This window comes from Xyrauchen texanus, chromosome 17 (assembly GCF_025860055.1).
Source record: "Xyrauchen texanus isolate HMW12.3.18 chromosome 17, RBS_HiC_50CHRs, whole genome shotgun sequence".
NCBI lineage: Eukaryota > Metazoa > Chordata > Actinopteri > Cypriniformes > Catostomidae > Xyrauchen > Xyrauchen texanus.
In genome coordinates, this window is record NC_068292.1 from 37,105,270 (window position 1) to 37,119,765 (window position 14,496).

Below are 14,496 nucleotides of genomic sequence, written 5' to 3' on the forward strand. Positions count from 1 at the left end.
TGCCCATCTCAGTGACTTCAAGACAGCTCTTAGATGTTGAATGTGCCGCTGCTAATCATTACTATAAATAATAATGTCATCAAGATAAGCAGTGGCATATGCAGAGTGGGGGTGGAGAATTCTATCCTTGAGGTGCTGAGACGTGGAAGGGCCTCAAGCAAACTGAAAGGAAGGGTGACAAATTGGTGTAAAATGCTGTTTTTTCTCAGGACATGGGAGTTAAGGGAATCTGCCAATCTCCCTTTATCAAATCCAGTGTCGTATAAAAGTGAGCCGCACCTAACCAATAGAGCAGTTTGTCAATGCAAGGCATTAGGTACACTAATGTATCAAATTTAGACACAGCATTGACTTTTCTATAATCCACACAGAACCAAACCGAGCCGTCCCTCTTCGAAACCAGCACCATCTGGCCGGCCCAGTCACTGTGGGATTCTTCTATTTCCCCCATATCTAGCATGACCTTTAATTCTTCCGAACCACTTTTCTTCATAAGTGACTCTACAATAGTTCAATACAATGTTCAGGTAATAGGTTGGGATGTCTCCTGGGGTCATATCAATATGGTGCTCTATGAGATTCGTACAGCCAGGAAGAAAAGAGAACACGTCGGAGAATTCTCCTTGCAACCTGGCAACCTCCATGACTTGTGACAGTGAAAAGTGATCACTGCAAGTGACCAGGGTGAGTCGATCGGTGGCTTTTAAATTGACCTCCAGTCTGAGCTCCTACATCTCTGGAACCACTGACACCAACATCACGGGGACCTCCTCCCTTCATGGTTTTAGGAGAGTGAGGTGGTAAATCTGACGTGCTCTGCCTCTATCCATTCGTTTAACCTCATAATTGACTTCCCTGACTCGTCGTGTGACCTCAAAGGGTCCTTTCCTCTTGGCGAGTAATTTAGTGCTTGATGTGGGAAGCAATACAAGGACTTTATTTTCCGATGTAAATTCCTGTAGCCGAGTACCCCTATTATACAGCCGGCTTTGTTGTTCTTGAGCCCGGAGCAAATTCTCTTGTGTTAATTGCCCCAGTGTGTGGAGTTTTGCTCTCAGGTCCAGAACGTATTGAATTTCATTTTTTCTATTTGAATTGAATAAAGAAGGACACTAAAGTGTAATCGTGAACATCCCCATGCACACACCTCACCTACACCTGTCGTGCTGCATCCAAAGCATCACCTGGATGCCCAATGTCCCGGGTTTTTGGCACCACTGTAACAAATCCCTTTAAGTTTTAGGGAAGCGGGAGACAGAATTCTCAGTTCAAATGACTCAAAGTTTTATTAACAAAGACTTCTAACTATCTCACACACACAGGATCAAACTCGGCTCTCTCTCCTCTTCGGGCTTCTGGTCTCCCCTTTTATCTCCCCAATGCCACTCACTGAAAAACAGAACAGCTGTTAAGGAAATTATACACTGATGCGAGTCCTTACCACTCATTTCTCCTGGCCTCGCCCAAAAGCACCACAAGGGGAAGTTGTCCACGGAGTGTAAATGTAAAATAAATAAAAATATAATAAACACAGATGTTCAGAATAATAGAAAACTAGAGCCTGACCGATATGGGATTTTTGAGACCGACACTTATTTTATAAGGGGAAAATTCATAAATTAATAAAAATGAATAAAAAAGAATAAATAAAAATTATAGTTAAAATTCAGTACTGTATGTTTAGTATCAGTCAATGGCTGACCATTTAAATAAAGAGTAAATTAAAATTATAGCTAACTAAAATTAATAACTGTATGTTTAATATCAGTCAATGGCTGACCCTTTAAATAAAGATTAAAAAAGGTCTCCTAAACAACCAAATTGGCTCGGTTGCTAGGGAGGGTAGAGTCAAATGGGGTATCCTCCTCGTGGTCGCTATAATGTGGTTCGCTCTCGGTGGGGCACATGGCGAGTTGTGCATGGATGCCGCGGTAACACGCTCAACAAGCCACGTGATAAGATGCGTGGGTTGATGGTCTCAGACGCGGAGGCAACTAAGATTCGTCCTCCACCACCTGGATTGAGGCGAGTCACTACGCCACCACGAGGACTTAAAATACATTGGGAATTGGGCATTCCAAATTGGGGACAAAAAAAATAGCTAAATAAACATCAAATACTGGCTTTTTTAATACTGCCAGTCAATTAGGGGCAGGTTGTCCCTCACACACAGGGGGACAAGGTTACTGGGGAATGTCACTGTTGTAACCTCCGTTTCCTGAAGGAGGGAACGAGACGTTGTATCCCTTCTGCCACGGCAATACTGTCCTACCACTGTAAAGGCCGTACCTTATTCTCGGCTCCTCAGTGCAATATCCTGACTGACAGACGCACACCTACTTCACTTTATACCATATGTCCGGGGGCAGGACATGCAAATTCTGTCTGCCAATTTCTCATTGGCCTTTTCTCAAGTTCAGAGGCACGTGAGGCTCCCAAGGAATACCCCTTGTGTCGACACACGTCTCATTCCCTCCTTCGTACAACAGTAACCATGAAGATTTCACTCTTTAACTTTTGTCCCATGACTAATAAATATACAGCCCCAAACTCTTTTCTTTTCATCTCCACTCATAATGTGAGGTTCACCCATTTCTGTCTGTTGTGTGTGTTTTTGGAAGTAGTCCCTTTTAATTACATATTAAATTAATTCTCTCATAGAGTCCCAGCTAATGCTGTTAAATATACAGGGGGCCTCATAGGTACATTATGAAAATATTGTTTCAAAGGGGGGTGTGACCAGAAAAAATTTAGAACCACTGAACTAACTTGTACAATATAAGCATAATGTACGTATCAGAACTCAAAACTTCCTCCTCTCTGCAAAAGGAGCATTTGTTGAAACCAAGCTGTCAAAACGACTCATTTTCTACTTCCTTCACACTGTGATGTCACACTGTGGTAGACATTTGCATCTGACCGCCTCCACAACAACACATCAACACCTACTTTATCATCTCTGTAGCCTGCCCAGTAACATTGAGAAGTGAGATTGCAAGAAGAGAGAGCAGGTCAGTCAAAAGCAGAGAGCCCATCATAACAGTGGGCATTTACTATCAAGTCTTAAAGGAGTAGCAGCACCAAAACAGTTTCTGACAGAGGATGGAAAATTATCATTTTTCATAAAAATATGACTTTTTTTTGTGCAAAAAAACTTAACTAATTCTATAAGTAAACCATTAATGAACATATTAAATGAATAAAAAGGTATGATCTCTTTAATTCAAGATCTAATATAAAGAGATTGAATGCTGAGACATTCTTTGCAGTCCAAAACTGCCTTTGCTCAGTTTTTGCTTCAGAGCTTGCTTGTAAATGATTCATACACAGGGGCAGACTGGCCATCGGGAGCGCCGGGCATTTTTGCAGTGAGCCGCTGGGTAATGTGGGATGGCCCATTGCTGTGCAAGTACCGGCCCATCCTACAGGCAATATAGGCTGCTGCCCTGGGCTCCAACATGCCCGTGCAGACCCCATTACAGATTGAATATTCAAAAAAATTGTAAGATAAAGCCAATACAATGGCTTTTATCTTAAAAAACGGCAATGACTATGTACAAGGTTCCAGGAATAAGAAGGGGAGTGGGAAGCAGTGTAGCAGTCCAGGTAAGTCAAGTTTTAACCTCAGAACGGCTATCTGATGCTGCATATGCCTCTGCCAATCATACGCAGTGTGTGGCTGGAGAATCTTATCCATGAGACGCTGAAACATGGTGGGAGCTGTGCGATTCTTATATTACCCCCATTTCGAGCATTTCCTCTAATTCGTCCCGAATCACCTTTTTCTTGTGCTCGGGTATGTGGTATGGCCGACTATGCACAAACACTCCCGGTGGGGTCTCGATATGGTGTTGTATGAGGTTAGTATAACCAGGAAGAGGAGAGCAAATGTCTGCAAATTCTTTTTGCAACCTGACCACCTCCATGAGCTGGGACAGTGAGAGGTGGTCTCCACAAGGGACTGGGGTGAATGGATCAACTTTGAACTTCACATCTGGCCCGAGCTCCTCCCTCTCCGGAACTATGCACATGGGGACAGCCTCTCTCCATAATTCAAGGAGGTTAAGGTGGTAAATTTGATGTGCTCCAACTCTTTCAGTTATTTTAACCTCATAATCGAGGTCCCCTACTCGCAGTGTAACCTCAAAGGGTCCTTGCCATTTGGCGAGTAATTTTGAGCATGATGTGGGGAGCAATACAAGTACTTTGTCTCCCTGATCCAAATTCCCATAGCTGGGTACCCTTATTATAAAGCCGGCTTTGTGTCTCTTGAGCTTGTAGCACATTTTGTTGTGACAATTGACCCAGTGTGTGTAGCTTTGAGCTCTCCGTATCCAGGGGGCAGGAACAGGTCGAGAGGGTGAAGAGGGAGAGACAAGAGAAGGAGTAGCAGGAGGAGAGAGAGAGGGGGGGGGGGGGGGAGAGCGAGAGCCCAGAGTTGAGGTGTCCATGGTGGCCAGTCTTCTCAGAATTCCTGGGTTTCGGCACCAGTGTACAAGGTTCCAGGAATAAGGAAGGGAGAGGGAAGCATGGTGGCAATCCAGGTGAGTCAAGTTTTAATCATTTTTCAGTCTGACAAACACAGTCTTTGGCTTTTCATCTTCACAAGAGAGCATTTAGCTTCACAACTTCAGGTCTCTTTGTCTCTGACCCCCCCCCCCGACTGTCGCTTCGGCTGCATTTTAAAGCCCATCTCCATAGTCACTGAAACAAGACACATGTGTTTAGTGTTAACAATCACCAGGTGATGGTCCTTACCACTTCTTCTCTCCCAGTGACAGACACATGACCACGTCCCGCTCCACAAACTATTATTTTTAAATGACTTATACATCGTAGCACATTTCTGTTAATGCTCGTTAACTCTGTACATCATGTGGACCTTATTATTTGTCATACAAATGACAAAAATGATGACAACCAAAGACAACATATTAAGTATAAGATGAGCTCTGAATAATCACAAAATGACAAATAACTGCAAATGACAACAAATACAATAACAGCAGCATACATATTATCTGCAAACAGTAAAGCTATGAGCAGTACATTTGCATAATTTATTCATACTGCAAAGCATTAGTGGGAGCTGAAGTGGGACTTGCTGAATAATTCTCATGCCTGATAAAAATGCAAATAATTGTTATGTATACCCTGTCTTGTTCCACTGTTGCCCTTTTGTTTACCATTTTTGTCACTTTTGTACTCCTTAGTTTTCACTTTTGTCCCTTTTGTAGCTCCACAGTCTTGTTTTCCCTCGTGTTCACTGTTCATTGTTTTCACCTGCCCTTGTTAATTTGCCTTTGGTTTCTGTTAATCTCCTTGTTATCTTGTTTGAGTCCTGTTTGTTCATTGGCCCCTTTGTCCCACATTTATGTATTTAAACCCTGTCTGTTTGTTCAGTCTCTGGCAGTCGTTGTTTGTTAATGGAGGTATGTTTTTAGCCTGGTATGTGTTCCCTGCCTGAGTTCTCTGTTTCCTGCCTGAGTTCTCTGTTTGTGTTCATCGTGTTTAGTTTTATGTTTTATTTCCCCATTAAGGGTTGTTCCTTTGTGTTTGTTTGTTTGTTTGTTTATTTAATAAATTCTTAACTGCATTTGGATCCGCATCTCCTCGTCTGCCTCTCTGCTCAAGCGTTACAATAATAAGTCATGGAAAATATTACTTTGTAGCTATTTGAGTCTTTGAGGCTTACTTTGTTTAAAGGATAGCAGAAACAGCACTTGTCAAAGCATTGGGCTTTTCATTTTCATAAAAACCAACAAACTCACATAGAATGAAAATATGAGCAATTAATCAGCAAAATATCTGCAAAAATCTACACTTTAAGAGGTATGTTTATTTTGTTTTACATATATTTATACATGTACATATTCTGAACAACTTTGTTTATTTATTTAAAAAAAATAAACATTTACACATATGTAGTTATGTGAGTACTTGACATGAAATTTTATTCTCACTATTTTAAACAACATTGTATGATTTTGTATAGCTATACAGTATATACACTACATATATAATATATTATTATTATACTTGTTGTTTCCACATCCTCGTATTAACTAAGACAGTATTATTTGCACTTCACTATTATTTGAAAGATTATTAAGATTTTTAAAAACTTCGAAGAAATGCTGACTAAAATGCACACTTTCCCTTGTACTTTCTTGTACTTGTTTACATTTTAACCTAACATCTATAAGTTGGGAAAAAAGTTTTCTGACATGTTATTTGTCTGATCTATAATGTACTTAATTTTAGTGCTTTCTTTTAAAAATGTCACTCGTCACATGTGGTTTTATATGTTATAAAGTTATGACAATTTTTGCACTGTGGGGCCCGTTGTCATATAGCAGTCATAAGAATGTTTTTGGGTTTTTTTTCCCGAACACAAATATGTGAAATTGAGCTGGGAAATCTAATCAATGAGCCGGTGTGGTGTGGTGTGTTGTGGGCCATGTTTGGTGGGCAGCTCTGGGCCATAAAGTCCAGGGCCACTTTTTAGTCAAAGTCCGCCCCTGTTCATACACTTTAAATAAAACAACAGCCTAACAACTTCAGCACAGGCAATTCCACATGTTAATAACCCCAAAAATACTGCATATTATCAAAAGGGGAAATACTGCAGCAGCATAAAAATTTACTTTTTTGAGTTATTGAGGAAATAAACCCCATTTTAAAAACAGCAACATCACTATTTGAAAAAAGTCATTTTTGATCAAATCTAGACAGGCCCCATTTCCAGCAGCCATCACTCCAACACCTTATCCTTGAATAATCATGCTAAATTGATAATTTGGTACTAGAATAATCACTTGCCATTATATCAAACACAGCTGAAAGCTATATAATTCATTAAATGAAGCTTAACATTGCCTTTGTGCTTGTTTTTGAGTTGACACTGTATGCAATAGACTGGCATGATTTAAAGTCAATATTAGGGAAAAAAAGAAATGGCAAAAAAAGAAACCGTTTTCTCTAGAAACTTGTCAATCAATCTTTGTTTTGAGGAATGAAGGCTATATAATGCTTGAAATTGCCCCCAAAAAATGAAGATTTCATACAAAGATGTACACTAAAGTCTTCAAAGGCAAAGCACAACTGGCTTTAACAAGGACAGAAAGAGATGTGGAAGGTCAGATGTACAACTAAACAAGAGGATAAATACATCAGAGTCTCTAGTTTGAGAAACAAGATGCCTCACATGTCATCAGCTGACAGCTTCATTAAATTCTACCTGCTCAACACCAGTTTCATGTACAACAGTAAAGAGAAGACGCAGGGGTGCAGAAATTAGAATGAATTGGAAGGGAAGAATTGCAAAGAAAAATCCACTTTTGAAACAGAGAAACAAAAAGAAACAAGTTTAGAAACAAAAAGTTTAGATTGGGCAAGGAAACACAGAGTGTTTCTAAGGTGAATGAGAAGTGCCCGAAAAGACAGCCACATCTATGGCAAGTGCTACAGGAAGTGTGGAGTGAAATGTCACCTGAGTAAATGGATAAACTGACAGCTAGAATGCCAAGGATCTGAAAAGCTGTCATTGCTGCACGTGGAGGCTTTTATGATGAGAACTCTTTGAAGTAGATTAAGAAGTTCTAAAAAAAAGAAAATCTAATTGCAGTAGTAATTTTTCACATTATTAATGTCCTGTCTATACATTGTGATCAGTTGAATGCCACTTTGGTGAATAAAAGTACCAATTTCTTTCCATAAGCACAAAATCTGTACATTATTCAAAACTTTTGGCTGCCAGTGTGTATATATATATATATATATATATATATATATATATATATATATATATATATATATATATATATATGCTGCTGAGAGCATTATGAGTTATCAACATTGTTGGTCCATTTTCCTGAAAAATACATTTTAAATGCGAATATATCTGCTAAAATGTGTTTTGTTTACTTTTAGGTGCATGTATACTAGTAAAGAGGACTTCAAAGCTAAAGTTTTACTTCATGGGGACTTTAACTATATGTCCTGTAGAAGAGCTATCTGTGTAAAAGATTCTGTAATTAGCAACAGGATTGCTTTTAATTAAATTTCCAATTCAATGATTCAGAAATGATCCCCAGATATTCAGCCTGTTCCAATCATCAAGATTGAAGACGTTCTGTGTCCTATATAATCCATAAACCATGGAGGCCTGTTTCAGAAACTTAGGCTTTATTTCACCCCAGCCAGTTTGTGTTTAATGCAAAGCATTCTGTTTGAACCCTTCATAATGTTCTCAATTCAAAATCAGCAGTGTTGATGAATGAACCTGTATTTGTGAGGTGAAGCCAACTCTGTTTGTTGCCAGCAGGTAAAAGATCTAGTTACTTAATAATTTCTGTACTGCAGAGGCCACGAGCATTCTCCAAAGCCTACTGGCTTTGATTATTTTTAGATAAGAGACAGCATAGCTTGTTGGAGTTTATATGATTTGTAGGCAATAAAAACAACACATGCAAATCAAGCAATGTTTGCATGCCCAAAAACAACAACTTGATTTCTTAGAATTCGAGTTGACATTATTCTTCCTTTTGCAGATGATTTATTGTACATTTTTACCTCAGGAGCAACCTGAGGTTAATGGAATAGTTCACCCCAAAATGAAAATTATATCAGTATTTATGCACTCTCATGTCATTCCAAAAGCATATGCAGATATTTTTATGCAGCGCACAAAAGTAGACATTTTTGAAGAATTGTACAACATTTGGAACAACATGTAAGCGATGACAGAGCTTTCATTTTTGGGTTAACCATACATTTAAATGACTTGCTTAAAGGCACAATGATGGCAGGGCTGCTCAAACAAAGCAATATTGTGATAGCATCCCAGAACCAGTGTTTACACTTCAATTGCTTAACCTACAACTTTGGGCGGCTATGGCTCAGGTGGTAGAGCGGGTCATCTGCTAATTCGATTGGCGGTTCAATTCCTGGCCCACATGACTCCATATGCCGAAGTGTCCCCAAGTTACTCCCAATGGCAGGTTAGCGCCTTGCATGGCAGCTCTGCCGCCATTGGTGTATTAGTGTGAGTGCGAATGGATGAATGGGATACAGTGTAAAGCCCTTTGGTAACCTCTAAGGTTAAAAAAGGCACTAAATAAGTGCAGACCATTTACCATTGTAGTTGTCTCTGCATATTAAACTGGAATTGGTGGCAGCAAATAAATTACACACTGCAGCTTTAATTAGAATTACAGTGTGATCTAATAATGACATGCTGTCAACACCTGTATTAAGCATTCCTTAACATCATCTCACTCATGCAAAAACCAAACATATCAAGATTGCCCAGACAGATGCAACCTGTGAAACTCATTACCGCTTTACGTCCCTCTTGCAACATGATCACTGCATTCTTCTTCTCAATCTCAGCAGGTAATTTCCTCTCCTTAAAACCAATGTGATAACTACACTTTTCCATTAGATCTCAGCAGATCATTTCCTCTCCTTAAAACCGATGCCTAATTTGACAAACACCAGTGATGGCTCTCAACTGAGAATGAATGATGCAGTTGATCAAAATCGCAGCAGAGTCCTGCATCCTGCAATCTCAGCTCATTTAGTCTTATTTCCAGTCATTTATAACAAACCAATTATTCACTTGAATATGATCAGCTCATCAGCCAGCTCAACTGCATGCGGATGGGAACAAGACAGCGAGTAGCTATTGAAAATGATAGCTTGTTTTTCTTTAGTAAGTTGGCTAATTAGATGAGACATAATATAATTAGGAATTTGCTTTAGACACACAAGGCACCCATGAAACTGTAAGTAAAGATGTAACGGATCCGCAGGATCCTGGTTACAGTTTCCTTAACAGATCAAGCCAATGATCCATTGGCTTAACAACCATAACGTATGAAAATACATCTTTTCTACAATAAATATACATATTTATAAAATGTTTAGCTTTACTAAATTTGCATTAATGAGTACAACACAACACAAAATATAAATTATAAGGTGAACTCACAGTTCCTTGAACTTCTTTGGCCTAAAAATCCATACAAATATTACCACTATCTCAAATAATTAATTACAGAACTGAGGATGTGTGGAATACTTATAAAGCTCTTGTGCTTTAATAATTGGAGCATGTTTGTTAGATCAAAAGGAACTTATTGGGGCATCTAATTAGCTGTTTTTAACAATTCTGAGATTTTAGCTCTTTTTAGTATTATTGATAGTTTTTTAATAAGTTGTAATAAGTTGTTTTGTGTATAGTCACCATTAGGGTGATTAGTATTACCTTTAGTAAATTTGTAATCTGTTCAACTACAATCCATGTCATTTTTTCTTTTGAATGTGCATAGCTGAAGTGCAGCTTAATCACACTTCATTTGGGAATAAAGTTTAACAACTGAGCAAATTAAATTAAATAGAAAAAATATTATATATGTTAATTTGAAACAACCTGCTATTTAGTTGTTAAATCTTATTTGTGTGGCATACCTTTTTGAGTAAATAAAGTTGAATGAACTGATACATTTGTGTATATCTAACAAAGGTCTTCTAGATATGGTGACTTAAAATGATTATAAGTTGAATTTAAATAAAAAGTGTGATGGAAGAATGCTACATACATATTTTAAGAAAATCAAACACATTTTCTTTTTTTCAGTGTATTAGAGTTAAAATGCATTTTCAAGTTGCATGTATATATGGACATATGGAAAGGAAAGAGATAAACCATGATACAACGTAGGCTACTGTATATTATCAGTATAGTAATTTGAGTGAAAAGCTGAACTGAAAGATTTTGGTATGCCTTCCTTTTGCATTACAGCATGCAATCAAGTTGGCAAGGACTGCACAAATGTGTGCAAAGCCTGATGATCCAAGTTATGCCAGCATGATTTGAGAATGTTCCAAAGAGCATCTTGTGTGCTTGGAAGCAAGGAAATCTTAATGTTTCTCATTTATTTTATGCCTTAACATTAATTTTTTTCTTCTTCTTCTTCATTTTTCCAAAATCTACAACTTTTCAGCCTTTGAGTTTAAATGAGATTTTTAATCCCTGATTATGGACTAATATACACCTTTCCAAATTTCAAATCGTAAAAGGCCTACTAGACTATAGACTTAAATTATTAAGGTACTTTAATAACACTGGTGTGTTTCTGCTATTTTCACTGCTTCACCAGAGCCGACAGAAAATTATGTTCAATTGTGTATACTTGCAGTTTAACAGTATGCCAACCTGTTTAACATGAATCTTGCACGACAACAGCTGTTAATCCAGGTTTAACTGAATAACAGTATGATTAAAAACTTGAATGGCACTTCATCCAGGGTGAACAGAGCGACACATCAACAATTTTAACACAGAATAACACATTAACTTCATAGTCATCCTCCAGGTATAGTCTGCCACAACTACTGCGTCTTTACTAAGTTTTCTAATAACAGAGAGGCTTCATATACCGCCACTATTGACTCTGTGAATTGTACTGTACTGATGTGAATTGACTACTACGACTAATTTTACTGTTATAAATGTAATCGCGCGCATCTGTACACATCTGTACGATGCAACGAGAGATGGGAGAGAGCTTTTGGACTCACCTTCAACAAACATGAAAAACAATCCCAGCAAGGAAAATTGTTGCTTCGTTCCTTGTAATCAAAAACAATGCACTGAGCAAGCATGTGCCCCGCACAAGGAGTTGAGCTCCATCCTCAAGCCGATGTGCAAGTAAAGTGCAGCGCGTGTCTCTGTCACTGAGAGATTGCATCTCGCGCGCCCGTCCCTCCCCCTTCACGCGCTGGAGAAGATCCCAGGATTCTTTCACTGGTGACGTGGACTTCATATTTACCGGTTACAGGTAAATATGCTGAGTTTGTCCCCTTTCCTTTTATCATAATGAAACTTTGCCATTTCAAAACACGCCAAACAAGTATTTGTGCATGATGGCTTTACCTATTCAGGCAAAGTTTTTAATATACAAATTAGACACACTTTATTAAATTTGTGGAAAAACTGCATATTAGCCTATAACAAAAGTAACATAATATATACTCCAGTTATTTTAATGTCATTACCAACTTTGTCAAAAAAATTAACTAAATATATCAATAAATAAAAAATACTTTGTAGATGTAAATATAGCTTCTTTTTATATAACTTTTTCAGATGAACCGTCCCATAAATAAAAACTTAAAATATATAAAAATAGAAATCTTCTGACAATTACCTACCAGCTATATCGTTTAACAAGCAAAATATAAAACTAGGTAACCTATTATGAAACATAAAACCTACATATTGTATACAACATATGAAAAAAATCTTACATCAAGAAAAGTACTGTAAAATTATATATTTTTTTATATTTCCGAATTGTTTTCCAACCAAAATCAACATAGCTGTAATTAGTATTAGACCTAATTGATCTTCAGTGGTCGGTAAACGGTCAATTGCAGGTTGTAACTTTGTAGGCAGCGGCCTCTAGTGTTAGTTTGTAGATTGCGTTTGCTTCACTGGCAGTAGGGATGGGCGATACCACTTATTTTCTTTTCTTTTAAAGTACTTTTAAAAGCCCATATCGCAGATATCGATACCATTTGGAAGGCTACTTGCTAGGTAGGACGCGCCCTTTGAAGGCTGTCGTATACTGAGCGTCCTCCTTTAAACAAGCCTCGTTTAAACGAGACGGCCTTCGTAGGACAAACGGAAACGGAACGTATCATGGTTGCTATGACAGCTCGCCACCCTTTAACAAGCGCGAGCGCTTTGAGTGAAAAGGAAACAAAGCCCCTTTAGAAGGGAATGCATGAGGAATATTTTAGGAGAGTTATAATTATGTAAAGAGAACAGAAATTCGGTTTTGCATGTGCACTTTAAGTCGAATACTTTATTTTAATTATATATTAACCTTTATGTTCTTATTTTAATTATATATTAACCTTTATGTTCTGATTGGGGTCTATATGACCCCAGGTCCTCTTCAAATAGTAAAAAACATATGCATCGTTATTTTTTATCCTGATATTTTATGAATTTTCCTAATTACATAAGATCTTTTCAGAAATGTGTTTTTGGCTTAATTAATGTTTCTGATGACATGCCTACACACGTGATGTTTGGGGTCATATTGACCCAAGTAATAAATGTTATTGAGAGAAAAGGATTTTCACATGCTTTGAATCTGTTTGGTATATAAGGTGCAATTTCTCAATACAAAACACACACAAAAACAGACATGGTGTTAGATAACAATAACACAAAAGGAGGGGTAGACAACCTGGACAAAGTGGTTGCCACATGCAGCTGTCAACGAATGATCGCTTGTTGGCCCCAGGTAATATTCTTCAACATCCTGGATATCAGTGCATACAATGCGTTTGTGATATGTTGTGCCAACAACAATGAGTGGTGTGGTGGCAAAATGAACTGGAGGAGTATAATCTTGGAGGATAGGATATGCCTTAGTGAGGCCTCACATTGACAGGAGAGAACGCCTTCCTAGGTCACTTTTTCCACTGTGAGGGAGATTCACAATTGGCCTGAAGCAATCAGTTCTCCAGCAGCTGCTGGAAAACGTGGACGATGCCAAGTCTGCTCCAGAAAAAAATGAAAGATGTATTATATGTCAAAAGTATTTGTATACAGCGCACACACAAATGAACTGTTCCTCTTGCATCTGAAGATAGTCTTTATTGGTTTTCACCATTAGAATAATACAGTATCAGGAATTTTGTGGTGTGACAGGGTTTAGGTGAAAAGTGTTTGGCCATCCTTTTTGTGTATTAGGCTATATGTTTATTATTTGCAAATTTTATTCAGTGTACAAAAGGTAGTGGACAATTACTGTACATTCTAATATAAAGAACTCATGAGTGACTCAAGACCATTTAAATGGTGCTTTTAAGATTATTTTCAGTAGTTCGCATCTAGGCTACTCAAACGTCCCTCAAATGTATCTCATGGGTTGAACATCACGTTTTGGTATGTGCATACAGGCCCTGATTTAATTTTATAATGGACCTATTTATAGTAAATGTCATTCATGCTACTATAAATAGTGCAAAGAACGCTTTGCGGTGAGCTGTTTATTATGAGATTTAACTTTTCCTCCCGTTTTTGTTTTCGGAATCGAAAAAGAATCCATTAAATGGGCCTGGAATTGACTCTTAGAATCGATTCCCAAATTTACGGAATCAGCCCTATGTCTTTTTAGGCTTGTGCTCAAAACAAGGGGCTCACGTTTACGTTTCTCCTGTGTGTTAAAGGTGCACTCAGCATTTTATCAGCAACCAGTTAATGGGAGTAATAAAATGAGCTTCTTTAGCTAGGCTAATATTATCCTAAACACGCAATTTTACTTTAGCTTGTATAGCTAATGCACAAGCGAGTTGATTGACAGGCAATGCCTGCTTCTAAAGTGTGACTGGATTTCTTACCTGTGTAAGGCAGGACTTCCTTTCTACATCCGTTGAATGTTGGGCGGTAAAACTTCTTGGTTCTGCGTTCCA

The 14,496-nt window shown here is 38.1% G+C and overlaps 1 protein-coding gene across 2 annotated transcripts in view; it reads right to left on the minus strand.

Moving 5' to 3' along the window:
* The window catches only part of LOC127657911 (copine-4-like), a 114,207-nt gene extending 102,523 nt beyond the window's left edge, over window positions 1-11,684 (minus strand). For both annotated transcript variants that reach the window (XM_052146894.1, XM_052146893.1), the window contains exon 1: window positions 11,587-11,684. The gene's annotated coding sequence lies outside the window, so the exon portion shown is untranslated. The remainder of the gene's footprint in view (window positions 1-11,586) is intronic.
* Between the last annotated feature and the right edge of the window lie 2,812 nt (window positions 11,685-14,496).